The 20761-nt window shown below is 34.5% G+C and overlaps 1 pseudogene; it reads right to left on the bottom strand.

The window, feature by feature from the left end:
* Positions 1 to 356: 356 nt before the first annotated feature.
* On the bottom strand, positions 357 to 2999 carry LOC130048785 (uncharacterized; annotated as a pseudogene).
* Positions 3000 to 20761: the final 17762 nt, after the last annotated feature.

The following is a 20761-nucleotide window of genomic DNA, read 5'->3' as shown; positions in this document are numbered from 1 at the left end:
GCTTGTATTTATTTTATTTTTGACTGAGAGGGAGATAGACAGCTAAGCACTTAACATCGTTTTAGAAGGGGGGGGGGGGGGGTTCATTCATTAGTCCTAACCCGTGCCGGCGGAAAATTTTATTGTGTGAAGAAAACAATATGGGAAATAAAAAAAAATATCACAATGAAAGGGGATGGATAATTAATCAGAAAGAAATTGTACTTTCAATATTTATACTGAACGTATTAAACTTCCAGTATCTGCATACATTCATGGATATTATAATCAATGACTACCAATGCTCTCTCTCTCTCTCTCTCTCTCTCTCTCTCTCTCTCTCTCTCTCATTATCTAATGCATCTAAATTTTAGAATGATTTCATATAGCAATTAAAGATTTTAATAATCGATAGCATATATGAATAAAAGCAAATAATCGTTAAGTCATTTCTATTTATATTGGTATTAATGTAGTCTTTTTTCATGAACTAGTTGCATTTGACACCGAGGTTTTAAATCCTTAAATATTGCTTATAGGCACGTATAATCGGAGAGAGTGTAATATGAAAGCTAAGCACCATTTTTTGTTGTTACCTTATTGCTTGTCAAGAATTTTACCCAACTTAACCGGCAACATACCCCTTCTGATACATTGAAAAATATAATTAATGTTAGCACGGGGTTCTATAAAGTTCAATCTTCAATCACTCATCACTCTCCATAAACCATACCTATTTGAAAGAAATTTTGTATAGAAATATTTCCTTTCTCAGAAAGTGAATGGTGGAATTTATGTACTACCTGTCAAGACTGTTGTTATACTGCATGCCTCTGACAAAATTACATTGCATTATATTTAAGACATTAGATATCTAAAGCTTTTAAATATGCAAAAGTGTTGGAGAATAAGCAATTTTAAGGGGCTAGGTAATAACCTATACAACATATTTTGAATAGTTTCACCATCCATTCTACTTTCTCATTTGGTAAATACTATTTCCTAAATTTATACCCAATCACAGTGTTGTTCTTGTTTTGTCCACTGTAATTATCCATGTGAAGCCTGACATCCTTTTCACCTAGATTATGGTACATGAAGTGGTGATGCAGCATACTGGTCACTGTGTTTGCTCCTTTGTTTGAATGCTGAGCTTCATCAACAAGATAAAATATCTGTGTTCCTACAAGCATAGTGATATAAGTATTATTATTATTTTATTCATTCATAAAGCGAAAAATTACATATAGTTTCTATGCGCTGTACAATGTTTGTGCTAATAATCAATGATAATATACCAATAAAATGCAAGAGTTATAAAGTAAATGATAAAACAATAGAAAGACTTGTCGCAGGGAACTGTACACAAATTGCATGAAAATTGATAAAATCAACTTGACATAAAAACCATTCTAAGCTTTGAAGTGTGTGTAAAAGAATACATAAAGTTTACAAGATATGCAATTATTAATTATATTTGACAACTAAGAAGTGCTAACTACTTACATGAATTACATTTCAGCTGTATTTACATATTATATACAAATAAGTACATATCTTGATAAAATTTTAACTCATACATGTAGGATAGCATAATAATTAAAGTTCAATAAAGTGTACCTGATCCCCCACAGCATACGCCAAAGCACTGACATTTCCTTGGTGTTTTAAAGAACAATGGTCCCACTTGTTGTGCATAATGAGGGTAATGAACCTGTTGTGCATAATCAAAGCTGTAGTGGAACTCAGCATCAACTGTACAGGGTGGTTGCCCTAATCAAAATATAAAGAAAATGTAATAAAACAGCAGTCGATATAGCTGTTTTACTTAAATTTGTCAAATATTTATTATATCTATCTGCAGAGAAAATGGCAATTTTCAATTTGACTTTAAACATATAGCATACTAGTAATCATGGTAGTTTTTGAAACTTTTATGGAATTGTACTAGATAAGACACTTTTAGCTTAGATATACCAATATCATTTATTGGAATAACTTATTTTAAATTTATTTGTATAATAATAGTAAAAAGTATTACCTCTTAATTTTTGTTCAGGGGAGAGTATGTGATATGCTAATTTTGCTCCTGAACATTGATCCCTGTAATGTTCCCTCTGTATTTTCACATGTTCAATATGTCTCTGATACTTAGAGAGAACATCCTCCTTTTCCTCTTCTGTCAAATTACCACTAGCTGAAATAGTTGCTGTACAGGACTGACAGGTATGACAGAGGTCGGTGGCAGGTTTCATGATCAACACATGGGGGCACTGCTCAAGCCATATTCTTTTGAACTCTGATAAACACACTTTTCTCAAAGACATCTCATCAGCTAACTTTAGGTAATCTTGATGAACTTCTGCTTTTGTTTTGTCAGATGGCAGTAAAATAGTTTTTTCATTTCTAAATTTTGGTAACCTGCCAGGTATGGGAAATCCATATTTGTTTGCATATCCCAAAAGAAACTGTTTTATATTCTTGACATCCTCTAATGTAAGGGCGTGTTTTGGTGATTTACCTTTGTTGCCATGTTTCCTTGCACCAAAGCCATCTTGATCAAGTGACCGTCCAATAGAATCTACAGTCTTTCTGCTAATACCATGGGCAAATGCAAATGTATCTCTACAGACTTGGACTCCATTAAAGTAATACTTCTGTCTCACTCTTTCCCTATCTTTTGACTTGTGTTTTTTGGAAGAAGTTTCGATAGAATTATCTCTTTGATGGAAAAGCTGCACTTTAATAATTAAATCCAATTCTGATTTCACTGTTTCTAAACATCCATTCGATAATCAACCAAAACATCTCTGTCAATCATCGAGCTGCATGGCTTACCGTAGAACCTTGTGCACCCACACGTGCTGTGAAAAAAGTTTGAACACTCTGCAACTCTCTATTGTCCGAATCACTGATTTCAAACTCACAATTTTCCTTATCACTCAGTTCTTGATCACTCCCCTCATATTCCTCGCTGTCACTTTCCTCGGATACACCTGTTTCACAATCAACACTGTCATCGTTCACTTGAACCAGATTTCCAAAATATAAATCATTTACCTGGCACAATTCCTCATTAAATTCTTCATCATCAGCATCTATAACTGACGGGGGGGGGGGGGGTGGGGGGGGGGGGTGGGGGGGGGATCGTGCGGGTATGCGAAAGAATACTAATTTGACTCATCCCGCTAGCAGACGTTACTCCATTAGAAGCGTCAACATTATTTACACTGACAACGGATGTACAACGTTTCGACAAGGGAGATAACATCGCCCACTTTCATTTCTGTTTATTAATGTATACACAAAAGATTCGTTCATACTGTTAAAAAGTAATTAATCGATCGTTAATCTTATTCTCTCTTATTTTTATTTCTATCAAAAACGCCATTTTAAAGTGCCAGACTTATATTTTTTCGCTTTCAAAATGGGGTAAAAGTTGACGAAAATATAAAGTGCTCGGAGTAGTGTTGAGCATCGTGCGATGTTTGTGACGTTATTTCTCTATTACACAATTACCTCATTTGGACCCAAAGTCTCATGACGCGTCAATTATTATCAAATTTAAATGTATGTGAGTGATGCAGGTCTGTGGAATCGCACTGATCATATTTAGTCATTTTAGCTGATGAAATTATGTAAGCCGCATTGCAAACAAATACATAAAGGTCACCATGTTTTGTACGACCTTTATGAGTAAAACTCGCAATACTGTTATTCCAGTACCTGCATCACCCATAGATGATTGGCAGTTGGGACAGTTTTATTACCAAAAATGTACACTACTGCAGCTGTGTTTATTATAGCGCATTAGTGTCAATAATGCTGATCACGTACCCATTTAATATAGGTACACGTTTGTAAATTTGTCAAGAGGAGAATAGAACCTGGTATTGTATCTGAATGTTGCGGAGTTTGTGTTAGAAATAAACTCTGAAAACAACGCGAGTTGAGTATGATTAAGACATCGTTGGTAGAAGTCTGGGTAATAAGACTTTGTTAGTATAAGTCTTCAGGTTAAGACTTCGTTGGTAGAAGTCTGGGTAATAAGACTTTGTTAGTATAAGTCTTCAAGTTAAGACTTCGTTGGTAGAAGTCTGGGTAATAAGACTTTGTTAGTATAAGTCTTCAGGTTAAGACTTCATTGGTAGAAGTCTGGGTAATAAGATTTTGTTAGTATAAGTCTTCAAGTTAAGACGTCGTTGGTAGAAGTCTGGGTAATAAGACTTTGTTAGTATAAGTCTTCAGGTTAAGACTTTGTTGGTAGAAGTCTGGGTAATAAGACTTTGTTAGTATAAGTCTTCAGGTTAAGACTTTGTTGGTAGAAGTCTGGGTAATAAGACTTTGTTAGTATAAGTCTTCAGGTTAAGACTTTGTTGGTAAAAGTTTTAAACAAATAATCCGGTTACAATAAGTCTCGGTCAAATCATTCGATGGTTTGTATTTTTGCTTCTATTAATTATGTAATAAATTAATTCCAATTTGTTACTCATCGAGAGAGAGAGAGAGAGAGAGAGAGAGAGAGAGAGAGAGAGAGAGAGAGAGAGAGAGAGAGAAAGAAAGAGAGAGAGAGAGAGAGAGAGAGAGATACATAGAGAGCACATCGGTAATTATTGAATATCCTTATCACATGTTCTACATGTATACTTTTCATTTACTGAACATACTAATTCACATTCAAAACAGGAATTGCCTGCAAGTACGCATTATTTAAATATAGAAGTTAAGAATAGTTTAATGAACAAAGACTAAAAGAAAAAATTTCAAAACTTGGTTTTCTCAAAATAATAATATATAGTGTTTGGTATCGTTGGAATTGGCTCAAAATGCTGAAAAGCAATATAAGTATCAGGGGGGAAATATTGACATTTTTTTTTTCTTTTCTTAAAATTCCACCCTTATCATGATTATTTGGCAGCTGTGTGTATTCGCAAATAACACACACCGTGGAACATAATTTTTTTCGAGAATGTTTCGAATTTTTACAGTGGAAAGTCCAGCTTTGTTTAAATTCAAAATAACTGATCGAATTCTGAGCGACAATCTACGTCCACCTTTCTTGGATGCCATAGCGGAATGACTTGCACGATTCTCAGGGCGTGGCGTGAACGGTCTGCACGCTTCTGTAGGCGTGGCTACTGCACGAAACGTTTCTTGCACGGAACGATTCTTGCACGAAACGGTGTGTACGCTTTGCACGGAACGGAGAACGGTCTGCACGGAACGGTGAACGGTTTGCACGAAACGCTGAACGGTCTGCACGGAACGGTGAACGGTTTGCACGGGACGAAACGAAACGCTTTGGAGGTGTAGTAGTACGCTTCAGGGTCTGTATCTAGTTTTAAGGCTGAAAGAGCGTAATACAACAAATTTCTAAGAGGTATTTGATATTTTTATTTCTATTAAACTTAGGTACTGTTGTAACAAAATACACAGCTTCACACAGATAAGATCACCGATGATCTAAAAGTTTGAACTGGTCACGTGACTGTCACTTGAAATGACAGAGTGACGGGGTTATTTGTAAACATCGATTTAAAATCAAACAACTTTGGTTAAAGCAGGTGAAATAATGTATGATACATAATACAGCCTCATAACTACACACGTGCGATGATTTAATAACGTTTTTACGAGATGGAAACAAATGTTGTAAGTCGGACCATACAGCTTTAACCACTAGCCATTTTGACATCAGAACAAGTTGCTTCTTCAATAAAAATAGATAAAGGAAATGTTCATATTTTGTGATCAGCCATTAAAAATACTCTTTTAATACCACTCTGATTCTACGCACAATTACTCTGAAATTACTCATTGACAATATCTCCGGGGTCTTTGGTTGGAATTCTCCTGGGCACGAATTGAGCTCCTGTATGCTTCCTAGGAGGCTGAGAAAGTTCTAGATTGATATAAGGTCTGCCGGGGTAATAATGTACATTGCATTTGTAAAGCACCTTTGAGCGTACATAGTGTATGAAAAGGGTGCTATATAAATATGGTATTATTATTATTATTTATTAGCTGATATGTTTTATATTCTTACGAGGCAGAATGGAGAGAAAAAAATATCTTATTGTGGTTTTCAACCCGACATTTAGTTATAGGTCTCACGACAGGTGTGACGAGTCGACATGGGATACTTACCCCTCATATGCACCTGATCCCACCTCTGGTATATCCAGGAGTCCGTGTTTGCCCAATACTCTATTTTGTACTCGTAAGGGAGTTATGAGATTGATCATTGTTCGTTATATTCACCTTTCATATGCAAGATAAACAAGGGAATATTACTTGAGAACATACATGTACCCACTATGCCTTTCGTATAAATAGTGTTGTATACTCGGACATGGTAACGATGATTGCTGACCATATCAGTTTGCTGAGACTGAAGCCATACGAAGATGGAAACTGACGTGAGTAAATACCCATTTCGTTTGTTTTATAATATTAATCGTGTCATGAATGACTTTAACGTATTATAAGTGTATCTCCTATAGTGTGATTTCCTATAAGCAATACGAAATAGAGAATTGGGCAAACACGGACCCCTGGATATACCAGAGGTGGGATCACGTGCCTAGAAGGAGTAAGCATCCCCTGTCGACCGGTCACACACGCCGTGAGACGTTTATCTTGATCAGGTAAACGGAGTTATCCGTAGTCAAAATCATTGTGCCAAGAACGGCCTTACAATCGGTATGAAACAAGTCAGACAGCATTTGACCCAATGATAGGTTGTATTGGCAAACTAAATCATCATAACGACCATAGAATTTGCGAAATGCTAACTTTACACGAGACAACTGGAACCTCTGCACCATCATCTTGTTTGTCAGTAGCCTGCTTCGATTTAAACAAGAGGCCCATGGGCCACATCGCTCACCTGAGTCACCTTGGCCCATATCTGAAGACTTTCCATATATATTTGCATGTAAAACCTTGGTCCCTATGATGGCCCAAACTACCCTTTGCAAACTTGAATCTACACTATGTCAGAAAGCTTTCATGTAAATGTCAACTTCTTTGGCCCAATGGTTCTTTTAAAGCTTTTTTCTATATTTGTATGTAAAACTTTGACCCCCCCCCACTTATGGCCCCATCCTACCCCCCGGGGACCATGATTTGAACAAACTTGAATCTGCACTATGTCAGAAAGTTTTCTTGTAAATATCAGCTTTTCTGACTCAGTGGTTATTGAGAAAAGATTTTAACTATATATTTGTATGTAAAACTTTGATCCCCTATTGTGGCCCCATCCAACCCCCGGAGCCCATGATTTGAAGAAACTTGAATCTGCACTATGTCAGAAAGTTTTCATGTAAAAATCAGCTTTTCTGGCTCAGTGGTTCTTGAGAAGAAGATTTTTCCTATATATTTGTATGTAAAACTTTGATCCCCTATTGTGGCCCCATCCAACCCCCGGAGCCCATGATTTGAACAAACTTGAATCTGCATTATGTCAGGAAGCTTTCATGTAAATCTCAGCTTTTCTGGCTTAGTGGTTCTTGAGAAGAAGATTTTTAAAGTTTTTCCCTATATATTTGTGTGTAAAACTTTGATTCCCCCCCTTGGGGCCCCATCTTATCCCCGGGGGCCATGATTTGAACAAACTTGAATCTACACTATGTCAGAAAGTTTTCATGTAAAAATCAGCTTTTCTGGCTTAGTGGTTCTTGAGAAGAAGATTTTTAAAGTTTTTCCCTATATATTTGTGTGTAAAACTTTGATCCCCCCCTTGGGGCCCCATCTTATCCCCGGGGGCCCATGATTTGAACAAACGTGAATCTGCATTATGCCAGGAAGCTTTCATGTAAATCTCAGCTTTTCTGGCTTAGTGGTTCTTGAGAAGAAGATTTTTAAAGATTTTTCCTATATATTTGTATGTAAAACTTTGATCCCCCCTTGTGGCCCCATCCTACCACCGGGGGCCATGATTTGAGCAAACTTGAATCTGCAATATGTCAGAAAGCTTTCAGGTAAATTTCAGCTCTTCTGGCCCAGTGGTTCTTGAGAAGAAGATTTTTAAATGACCCCATCCTATTTTTGCATTTTTGTGATTATCTCCCCTTTGAAAGGGACATGGCCCTTCATTTGAACAAACTTGAAAGCCCTTCACCCAAGGATGCTTTTGGCTAAGTTAGGTTGAAATTGGCCCAGTGGTTCTGGAGAAGATGTCGAAAATGTGAAAAGTTTACAGACAGACAGACGGACGCCGGACAAAATGTGATCAGAATAGCTCACTTGAACCTTCGGTTCAGGTGAGCTAAAAAGTGACAACAAGCAGAACAGATGTTAAGTGATGCATACTTGGATAGTTGAATAATACTACCAGTTTCAAATTTCTTTAATGATAAGCTTAAAACTATTTAATTGTGGTTTAACACCTTTCAAATTATGTCATCTTGTGCATCATTACACCATTCTTTGCCCCGTCAAAAATCATACCCAGGTAGAGAAAAAAGTACACCAGTCAGAATTCTTAGACCAGTTGCATACAGCCCACATGCTGCATCTACGTTATCAGTCGTACGGATATCGAATTCGTAGTCACGAAAAGTCAATCTTATAGATAATGAGAATCATTGAAAATAACATTCACACTGTGTTCTCTGATGAAGGAATAATCCTAGATATATCGTGTTTCTAAACGTGTAAGACAGGAACGTGATCCGAGATATTATTTAAGACGGAGATAATCAGCTGGAGTACCATGTGCTCCCCGATTCACGTTAGCTGCATGTTATTTACAGTGAATGTATACCTTTATAAACATTTCCTTAACCCTTTCTCTACCGGCACATTTTAGAGGTTTTTAAAGACTAACGACAATAATTTGACATCGATTTAAATCTGCATGTATCACGATTTGGGGTAGGGATATGACATATGATTATGTTAGGAATTTTTATTGACAAAACAAATATTTTTGGTTACTAAGTAACAACACTCGTAGTACAATTTTGACCATGATTTGTCTTTCTGCATCCATTCGACACAATTTAAACATAATTACAAAAAAGTTTTTCTTAATACTTAGCCTTAAATACTAATGTATTGACAGAGCTTTTGAATATTCAACTGGCTCTGTAAATGCTTTCTATAATCAAGGCCCTCTGAAAATTATGCATTTAATTACTTACAAAAGGACTAAGACCATGTTTAGCTATATCGGCCCTGTGGTGTGTTAAAAAATAAAGCAGAATGAATTGAAATAAAATTGTTATCATTTGATAATATAATCTTTATACCATCGCGACGTACCAAGATTTCCCCGCCAAAACGTCAGCTTGTGGAATTCTACACAAGACAAAACCGGTATCGGTCTGGTTTTCTGCAGAAATCTCCACTTTTTTCAAATTTAGTCATATAATTCATATAAAACACGACCTTCGATCCAGAAACTGACTGTAGTCTATCAAAATCTATCAATACAAATAAATTTTGTACGAACGATTTTTTGGATCGAAAGGTGTGCTGTTGATGAATATCAACTTTGAATTAAATCAAGAGCAATCCGGAATTATTTATTTTTGTGAGAGTTGTGGGTATTTTATTAATTATGTTGCCTTGAAAAATTAAAACAATATACTTATGTGGAGTCTACATCATTTCCATGCAGAATACACCCCTATGTGGTGTTTTTATCACAAGTTTGTGCAGGAATTCTAAAAGCTATATAATTTTGGTGCGTAAACAAACGAATCTGCTGCCCGACAAATCGGACCTTCAATGCTATAGAAAGTTTTTATTTAGACGACACCAACAGAATTACTATATCAAAATGAAAAGAATTTATAGAACATGCATTGATATAACTAAATATCGAAAGTATAACGTTAACTAGGGCAAGTAAATGTATGAAGGATTTTTGAGCGAGTGACGTCATAGACGTCGTGGCTTAGTGGTAGAGAGCCCGTCCTTCAATCGGGAGATCCGGGTTCAATTCCTACCCGTGTCAAAAATTGTTTTTAAAATCATACTGTTAACTACATTTTTCTTTGCGTTATTGAAAAATTAATTTCTTTCAAGACACTGAAGATGAAATTATACCTGAATACAAATAAAAATCAATAGGCCTATGCAATCACAGAACACCAAGAAAATATGCAAGGATTACAGATTACATTTTTTTTTTAATTCATTGAAAAAAACAAACCCGAAATACTTTATTTTCGGACTTGATTTTATTTCAAAGTATGAACCAGCAAAAGATAATGGAAAGGAAAGTTTTTCAAATGCATCTAATGTACAGAAGAAAAGTCAGAAAAAATGTGAATCCATTAGCTATTCGTCATTTCCTGCAGAGTAAGAACTTTCTTGTTGAAACCACCACATGCTATATTGTGTAGCAAGTGTAGACATGTGTGTCAGTAAATTCACATCCAACAAAATTGTCACAACCAATCTCGGCCACTTCCTGAGACAAAGTCTCTACAGACAATTTCAATACCTCTCGACAGAACCAGGCCTGGGGTAATGGTAATTAAATGACAGCCAGTTTCAATGTAATGGGGGTGTAATTGACCATTTTTGCATTACAAGTAATGGTAATGTAATGCATACTGTACTGCACATTATTTTTCATTACATTTACACTTCTTCAAATATTTGATGATATTTTGAAGATTTAGAATAATTCATTATATTAGTGATTGACTGAAGCATTTGAAACATTGATGACAATCAAATGCAATGAATAACTTAATAGATATGTTTCCTAACATTGCTGAATATTTTGTGTACTTATATTAAAAATCATAATACAGAAATAATTTTTCTGCCATTTCTTTAATATCTGACAGTATGTTATGTAAATGTGTAATGTAAATTCACTCTCAATTAATGTAATACATTATATTTCAAAATAGGAGTAATGGTAATGTGAAATTTTCTAGGTAATGTAAGGCGTTACATTGCTATGTAATTGACCTCAAGCCTGGATAGAACACCTTCTCATGCATATATGCAAGTGACTTGGACCCCAACTTGTCATTTCCTCTCTTACAAGATTTTCAGCATTTCTTCATAGAGATCATAATTCCAACTGCAAGGTGTCCAAGATGATGAATTCAGACCTGACCAGTGTTTTTGACAATTTGTTAACTTTTGACTCTACACTTTTTATCAGGACAACCATTCTTGAACTCATTCAAAAAGTACATTATGACATTCATAATTCAACATGCAGATTTTCATTTGAATCATCAAATATAAATTCTTCCAATTAATAACACCCACCCACCCCCCACCCCCAAAAAAAAACACTTTAAAAACCTCCACAGGTATATTTCAAATGGCATAGAACCATGGTATCAGGATGTCTCTGGAAGTGCCATGGGTTAATAAGGGTTAAACTTCAGAGTCGACATGTTTCTTCCAAGCAATATAGTCTTGTTTGGATCCAGTTTTTCCAGTTCTGATATAACTGCCTGATACTGTACAATGTAGGTGTCAATCTGGTTCCCCTATTGTGGGAATCTGTTTCCACATAACTGCTGTATAATCTGGTACCTTGCTATTGGGAGGCACAACAAGGAAGCTATTCCTGCAGTGATGTCCAACACTTATCCGCATGTGTCACTGATGCCACTATCATTGATGAATCTGATGGCAGTGATGATAGCATTATTGAGAAGTAGGAATATGGATTCTTGTCAATCTGATTCATGTCACCCTTGCCATAAATTTTTGCTGTACATATTATATCACCCTGAAATTCAAATTACTCCAGTATTATATCATTATCAAAACTATATCATAAATGAAAGGTGAAGATAACAAACAGTGATCAATCTCATAACTCCTACAAGCAATACAAAATAGATAATTGGGCAAACACGGACCCCTGTATTATAATATTCATATAAAAGTTGTACTTTCATGCCCTCATGTATTTTCATTGATATAGAATTCAGAAAAATTACATTTATGTATTCGGTGGGAGATTGACATGTCTCCAACTAAACAATAGAGGACAGTTTAGCTACATGTACATTTCTGCATAAATAATTATATACACAAACATTTCATTTGAATTTGATTCCCCATCTAATAATTTTTGTTGTAGCTAATGTTGATATATTATCTTACTTCACAATTATCAGCAAATTCACAAAATATTTTTATCTTTCATACTCTTTCTTGTGGTAGATGTATGGAAAAATTTAATATTCAATAATATAAAGGAGATTTAAGCTAACAAAAAATTATATGCTTAAATCATGGTAGTACTCATGAAATTCAACATTCTCTGAGTGATTCTATGTCTAATCCCAATGCAGGCATGTAAGTTGTAATCGTAATAATTACGCATATAAATGCATGCCTTATAGAGCAAGAAAAGTTACTGTATTATATAGATTTCATTCATATTGAGGTTAGTAATACTTTTAACTAAATAACTCAGGTGACTGGTAAGGTCAGTGTCTTGTTGATATTTTTGATGTGTGAATGCATGTACGTGTATGTGTGCGTGTGTGTGTGAAATACAAAAAAAATCCATAAAGATTTGTTTCAGAGTTTTGAGTAGTGATCAGTTTTAGCAATCATCAACAGCTAGGGTATGAATCTGTACACTCATCTTTGTTAATTTCTAAAAAGACTTAAATTGCATTTCAAAAGTAGTCAAGTGTTATGTGAAGGAGATTTGAGGAACATATGTTCCTGCTAAATGTGTGTGATCATATGTTTGGGGTGTCAATGGATGGAAAATCATCTGAAGATCGAAGTTTTGAAGAAATTGAAATACTTTTTTGAATATTAATCAATCTTATTTTCATTCTAAAATCATGTACTCAAAGGAATTTTCTTTCAATTACACATGTAAGTGCATTAAATTGAATTATTTTTCTATTTCTGACTTACATTTAAAACAGTTATGTTTGTCATTTTGTTTCTCAAAGTAGAAAATATTTTCATGTAGATTTTTCTTCCAAGATTATTATTCCTTAGATTTCAATTTAGAACATTCAAGTAAAAGAAAATAAGACTCTAAAAAAGGAGGTCTCCATGTGAATTGAGAGAAAGAAATGGAAATTATAAATTCTGTGGTGACATTAAATTTCATTTCATAATTTTGCCAGCTATAATAAGGTATGATATGAGATTCAGGGTGGTACATTTATGTGCATACATGTACCTTGTATCTCCAGTTGAAAATTGATTGCTTTAAATCAATTTCAACATTATGAATATCCTACAAAAGTAAAACATAATGATTTAAAGTTTAAAAAACACATTGTTTCACTCCTGAAACCTTGACCTCACATGGATATATATTGGTATTTAGTGTTGGTAGGTTTTGGTTCTTTTTGGGTGGATTTTGGATAATGTAGTGAATTTCAGTTAGTTGTTGCACAGTAACATGGAGTGAGCTTGCTTGCTTCCTGATATCTAGTCAATCACTTTTTAAGACATACATATTTTTCAAACTCGCATTGCACATATTTGTTTGCATTTTTGGTAGGAGAGTTTTATATGCTCACTATATATGTCATCTTCATATATAGATGTGTAATTGTTTGCAAAAAGAGGAGACATCTAAATTCCTAATAAAAATGATAATTACATTTAAATCATAATTGTGCACTTCATGTACTTTTTACATGCAAAATCATTTCATATAATTATATGGTTTTTGTACTTTCTGTCCATATCTGTAAGTCTGTCTGTCACAAAGTCTTAAATTGAGCATTAAAATGCTTCTCCTCCTGTATGGATTATCTGATAAACTTCAAACTTTGTACAATGCTTCATTGCCATTTGCAGATGTGCACATTGTTGGGAGAGGATTTATTGTTATCCTAAAAGTTATAGTGGTTCGATCCAAGAGGGATGCGGGTGTAAAATAGCTTGTGACCATTTCTCCTAGTTGCAAACATATTGGAGAGTCTTGAATTTTTTTTTTATTTATTTTTTTTTTTTATATACAATACTTCATTATCATTTAATGATGTCTAGATTTCTCTGACCCAGGAATCTAATATTTTCCTAAAATCTACAGTGGATCAAAAATAAGTATTTTAAGTGTTGTTTTTTTTTTAACCCTTTATTGAATAATCTTTGTAAAATTGCATGTGCAAAAGTAAAGATGCTTTGAAAATTCAATTACAAAATTAAAAATTTCACTGGTTTGTTAAGGTATACTCACTACACTAAAGCTTTATGACACTATGTTACAAGATGGCGATTTAAATGTTTTGGGAAAGTATTTGTATCGATCGATTTATTCGTCTATAACACCATAGCTAAATGGTTAATTAATAAAGCATTGGGAGAGAGAGAGAGAGAGAGCATTGGGCTGGTGAACTACAGATCTTGAGCTCAAATCCACTAGTCTTTTGTTCATGTGTTGAAATAATATTTTTGAAAATCATGTTTTTTTGCATTTTTTGCTGTTTTTGGCATACACACTTATTGTATATCATCAGATCTTTTTTAAAATATTAAATCAATTTGTACTGATTTGAGAAACTATTTCCCGGTGTAGTGAGCCACCTTAAATGTAAACATAAAAAGACTCCAGTCTTTGTTTACATGACACAGAATGAAGGCTAAAATATTACTTTTATTCCTGCATCCAGAAGGTTACAATTTTGGCTGTAAACACAGATTCAGTTATAGTTTTCATGTTTAACATTAAAAAAAAAATGAAAACAAAATTTAAAAAAACAAAACAAAACGTAAACGTCCTGCTTGAGAATTTTTCACTTGTATGGAGACGTCACCATTGCCAGTGAAGGGCTGCAACATTTAGGTCTATGCTCGGTGCTTATGCTCCTTTGAGCAGGGGTGGATTAATATTGTGTCACACATTTAGGTAATGTCATATAACTGTAAACAATGTCTCTAGAGGATTTGGGTGTTGCTCAACCGGAAATTTAATAAATTAATGCATAAGATTGGGTCATACTTCTTTTTGGACTAGAACATCCAGGACTGAACTTTCTTAGGGTCGAGATGTCTGTTAACCGTTTATTCGTATTTACCTGTCAAAGTCTTTTTGACGCTTAAGGTATAGGAGAAAGTACTTTGGCTTCAGAATGAATGTGATTGTCAGAGGGAGAATGATGGACCGAAGCATGCATTTTGTAAAATGATTCTTGTGTTGTTAAATCTTCGAGAATCTTGTTGGAGATGTCTGATTCGGTTCACGAAACAACTTAGCATCATCTAGCAGTAGCAGATTTCACCGTAAGCACTAATTTTAATATATTGTAAACAAATTGTAACTGTAAGCTAGGCTATTCCAAAATTCCACAACATATCAGAGGAACCCCATAATGATAGGAGTAGGGGTATATACCACACCCCCTTAATAAAAGCACTGGGATTACCGAATCAGAATGACAATTGGGGTGGGGACGATAAAAGCAGAATTTTCGAATTATTTTGAAGCGAAGTTTTGAGGAAGAAATTGTGCCATTCCTTTTGGGTTATTTTTTTCATTGGGGATGGTACCATAGGGCCTACTATTATTATTACAGACAGAAATACCGGTTCCTGTGAATATTCACACCTGACGACCTGTAAAGGGTTGTAAATAGTGAATGTGAACAGCTGCATGTAAATAAGTTAGTGTTCTACGTAACTGCATAATTTAATACCGTTCAATTTTATTCTAATATTTTTGTGATAGGGTTATATGTATACAATTAAAATTGCATGGGAAAGAGTTTAGTAATGCAGAGCTCTAATATAATTTAATTTCTCATGTTGTTTAGACATTTATCCATTAACACATGTATAGGTCTACATAATTTAGGAGTGTAATTACTAGATATAAAGTTAATGTCATTCCTTAGCTTGCAAGTACATTCTTAAGAATCATGACAAACAACACTCTTTAAGATACAATTTTCTGCTTTATTACTATATTCATGGGATAAAAGTCCCCATCCTGTGTTTTATTTGGGATATTTATTCCCATTCATGCTCAAATAGGATATTCACTGCCATTTCATGTTCATTATGGGACATTTCCTCCTATGGGACATTGTATCCCATTTTAAATTTAAATATGGGAGTTAAAATCCTATGGGAGAAATTATATTTTTTTCTCCCATAGGATTTTTGGTGGGAGTGAAAATCCCCCAAGTGGGATTAAAAATCCCTCCAAAATCCCATGGGATTTTTTGATTTCAGGTGAAATATCTTAAAAACTACAATAGTTACAAGTGTAAATGTTGGTGCATGTCTTGTGGACATAAAATCCCATCTTTTTTTGTAAAGGGTTTATTTGTATTCTTAATAAAAGGGTTGGCGAAACTCCGGACTTTTGTCGTGTCCAGAGTTAAATGTCGCACTGTTAATTGTTGAAATTAAGTTTGACATGTTTACAATTTATCTTGAAATAAGGCATATTTAAATTATAAAAGCAAACTGTTCTTATGATTTTCCTGGCTTAATGGTGCTTTTAAGTATTTAAAAATTATTGAATGTAAAAATCATTCCGACTTTTCTAATCCATGTTTCCGCGTAAGGCCAATATATATATATATATATATATATGTTAATTGGTTTCCACTTCCCGACCTACCCTAATTAAAAATTTCTGTTGACCCTAACACATTTTTTTCTATTCTCACAGATTTTGCAAATGTCATCATTACAACAAGAATATATTTATTGACTTATGAAGTTATTTATTGTGCACTAATACCAGACAGATTCCAAAACACAGAAACAGTTTTTGTTTACAGTAAATTGAAGAAATGTATCGATTCATCATATAACTTTTATTTGATTACTAAATAATCACTAAGTTAAGTTTAAACATAGTAGAATACTAGAATACCAAATCATTCGAAAATTATTCAACCTATAACCCCCCACAGGCCTACATGTTACCCCAGAGACATATACCATTATGGAAATATACATCTATATACAATTATATGTCTCTTTAACCTATACAAATACTTTTTAGACCATACAATGATACATGGAAAGTTCAAAGTGTAAAGTGAGTCAAACATCATGTAAGAAAATTCAAATAGACCCGAGAAGGCCATGCACTCGGAATTGAAAATGGCATGATCGTGAAACAGCTGATTTTTCTGATCAGCTGATATACATACAATTTTAAATCTTAACAATATATAATTATAATAGATAAACAATAAATATATGTTGACAACAGTTAACAGATCTGTTGTGGGATTTCCAACAGCCCAATGCGTGAATATTATGAGTTTATGTCAACACACCACAGGCGCACCATACTATTCGTTCCATGCGACTTGTTTATTATTTTTAAGAGCAATTGGTGCACCTATTTGGTTATACAGTTTAACGAGTAGAGGTGAAGTATATTCATATTTCTAAAACTTATGTTGAAATGCGATGAGTACATCCTCTGCAACTTCCACGAACAGCGCAAACAGGCTAACGGCGCGGCGTGTGAAAATGGCCGAATGAAGGATTGAAAAATATGGTGTGCCATTCGGGCTATAAATAAAATAACCTTCTTGCGTATTTGGGAAAGAAAATTTCTTTTTCAAGATCTTATTATATATTAAACCACTCATTGCATAATCATGTTTTACAATACGTTACCACTTCTAATAATATATAGCGACGTTGTATGACGCAATCTTAAAAACTAGCGCAAATTATAGGATTTATACTAGTAATGTAAACCTAAAAATTGTGTTCTTTCACCAACTCTACATATAAAAACCAGTACATTACAGGAAAAGAACATGTTAGAGAATATTTCTAACAAAAAATTATTCACTTTGGACGTTAGGCCGAATTTTGATAAACATGGTTTTAGTCCTTTTATCAGAGGAAATTGTAGTACACATTTAATGAATGTGTTAGATGCACAGCCAGATTAATTTTGGTAAAGGTAATCTTTTTATTATGCATTTAGTTACTCGTTTTAAACTGGAAATTACTGTCACAATATCGTTTTTTTTTTAAAGCTAGTAATACCTGTACAGTTCCTCTTCAGTGAGAGGCTGCGAACTTCCTTGGGAAGCCTATGACAATTCTACCCCCTAGATATGACCATCTCAGCATAATGGTTGGTGACAACACAGATGGAGAAAACTAAATCTTCTGTCAAAAACAGCTTCATACAATCTGCAGTTCTCTGAATAATCGGGCCCCATATCTGAAAGGAAATTGCAAATAAAATCAGTATTGGCCTCCATACCTTATTTGTCAGCATTTAGAAAACTTGTCATACCTTATAATTAGAAACAGAATAGTGATTTTCCGTGTTTTGTTTCTTTTTGAATGTATGTGGTACTTAGTAAGGCAGTAAAAACCAGTAAAATGGTACACGCATATCAGTGTACCATAACGCCATGATTTCATTTGTGAATGTATTATCTGGATTTATTTGAATTTTAACCAAATGTATACCAATTTAACTCTATATTCAACCTCAGGGAGTCATACCAACTGAATGCAAGGTTGTCACTCCGAATGAAATGCCACAGTTCTTGGACCAGGTGTCCCTGTGTCCTCCACATCAGCATCCGTCCAATGCATGTCTGGATTTGCCAGTAGACTGTCGCTAGCGTATGATATTTGGGAACTTCCCACTAAATATTGGGATGTCAATACCCTTTTTAAAGATGAAAAGAAATTACGATTAAGAATTGTCGGTTTATGTTTTAAAGCAAAATATAAGTTTCATGGTAGCAAGAGACAGTTTCGCACACTTAAATACAGATCAAATTTATTTAAAGATAGAGCTGTCCTGTATTTGAAGTGACATTTGGTAAGGGATTGCATATATGTGTTAGTAATGAATGGAATATTTCATTATACATTGCGAGTGTAGCAGAGTGCGTAATGAATAAAAAATATGCATCATGTAGGTGTCAGCATTATGCTTAGCATATACATGGGGGCAAATACTGAAGATATTCAGGTTAAAACCTACAGGGTCCAGCGAAATACTGCAACTCGGAGGGAAAGTAAATGATCCCAGATATAAAAGTAGAATTGAATTGGTTCTTCATGGTACACAGTGTCTAAATTCCCTTGCATGGTACTCTGATGGGGAGTGGATTCAGTCGAAATTAGAGACAATCTAGGCAAGAAATGGACACATGCCCATCAACTCAGCATACCACATCCAATATGTATGGATCACATGTAATTTATGGTCATAAGCTACTAAGTGTATAAAATACATGCATTTGGATAAAAGAGAAATCAATATGATTTTTCATTAACCTGTCATAATCAGATTTTGATTAATGTTAACCCCCCCCCCCCCATTTTGGCCCAAACACACATTTTGTTTTTGTTTCTGTTATAATATGAAGAGAATAATAAAAATTATGATAATAAATTCTATCATTATAATAATGTAATATGTGTTTTCCTAACAGATTGTGTTTTCTTTTCATAGAAAGATATTTTTTTATAAACATGGAAAAATCTTGGAAAATAGTCTTCTCACCAGCAGCCATGAATGCCCAGTCTGATTAAAACTAGATGCAATAATGTAGCCCTCTCCGAATTTATATGTTGGGAGAGGGCTACAACTTCTTAGGATCTCCGTAAGGTGCAAATGCGGGAGTGATTCACTCCCGCAACATTTTCGATCATTCTAAACGTTTGCTGACTTTCTTTAAGTAAACAAAATGATATTCTATGTGTCTTAGTCAATATATAAATTTACAACCAGCAACGTACGATTTGTGAGACTCTATTCTACCGTTTTCAACATTTCGACAAATTTCTCGATTCATATTTGTGCGCCATGTTTGATGTACTGAAGTTTCAACTTCCGATTGGCAAGTTATTTGCATATGCCATATAAGGTAGTATTTACATCAATGAACAAGTAAGGAGGAGAAAGCTATTTCGTCGGTATTGAAAAGGTTTAGATTTAATACCAAGTTCGAAAACGAACAGCAGAGTGTAAATTCTTTCTGCAACCATATGATTTTCATTTTTTTGTCGGAGTGGCTTGAGTAGCTACATTTTTGCCCAGATTGTCAATGTTTAGGTTTTTTCAGTAGATCCACCTACGAGATCTCGCGATAACAAGCATTGCGGAGCAGATGAAGACTTTTGTATGCTGTACATGATGTTTAATGAAAAACACCCTTTTCAGACATACCCAAGCACAAAGTTGGTACTCTTTTTGGTGAAAACAACATTTGGGACTAATACACGGAGCTTATTATCGGTTATTCATGAAATTATTTTGCACCATTATGGAGATCCTATGGAATTGTAGCCCTATCCTAAAACGTCGGAATAAAAAAAATCGGATATGTCTACATTATTGCAGCTAATTAAAACCACCCACCCCCTTCTCATTGTACACAAAATCCACCCCCTTCTTAAACTTGCGCGTCAGATAAGGAGATAATTCTGGAAAAGGAGGTGTTAATCAGACTGATTAATGCCAGACTAGGAGAGATTAAATGATGGCAGCTCTTAATAAACAATTGGGCGTTATTCACTCGGTTTAGATATCATAAAATATAAATATTTTCTTTCACGAAATGATAAATCATGGCATTAAATCGCGGTTAATTAATCGTGAATTTTTCATAACGTGACAAAACCGCATTTTTTCTTTCTAATCGGCATATGTGGCTACATCAACTTACATGCACATGTTTATACTGAATGCATGATCGTTTGGGTCATCCTGCAACAGGAGATCCAGCTGCAGGGCATCTTCTTCTGGCATAAGATCGTTTTAAAGATGTAAAATACAAGTGTTCACTGTGACAGTCACAGTGAAGCTGTGTTGTTTTCGTTGAAACGGAAACACGTGTTCCTCGTGTACACTTTC

The sequence above is a fragment of the Ostrea edulis genome, chromosome 7 (genome assembly GCF_947568905.1).
Source record: "Ostrea edulis chromosome 7, xbOstEdul1.1, whole genome shotgun sequence".
NCBI lineage: Eukaryota > Metazoa > Mollusca > Bivalvia > Ostreida > Ostreidae > Ostrea > Ostrea edulis.
Note: the sequence above shows the minus strand (reverse complement) of the source record. Positions and strands in the feature narration are given on the sequence as shown.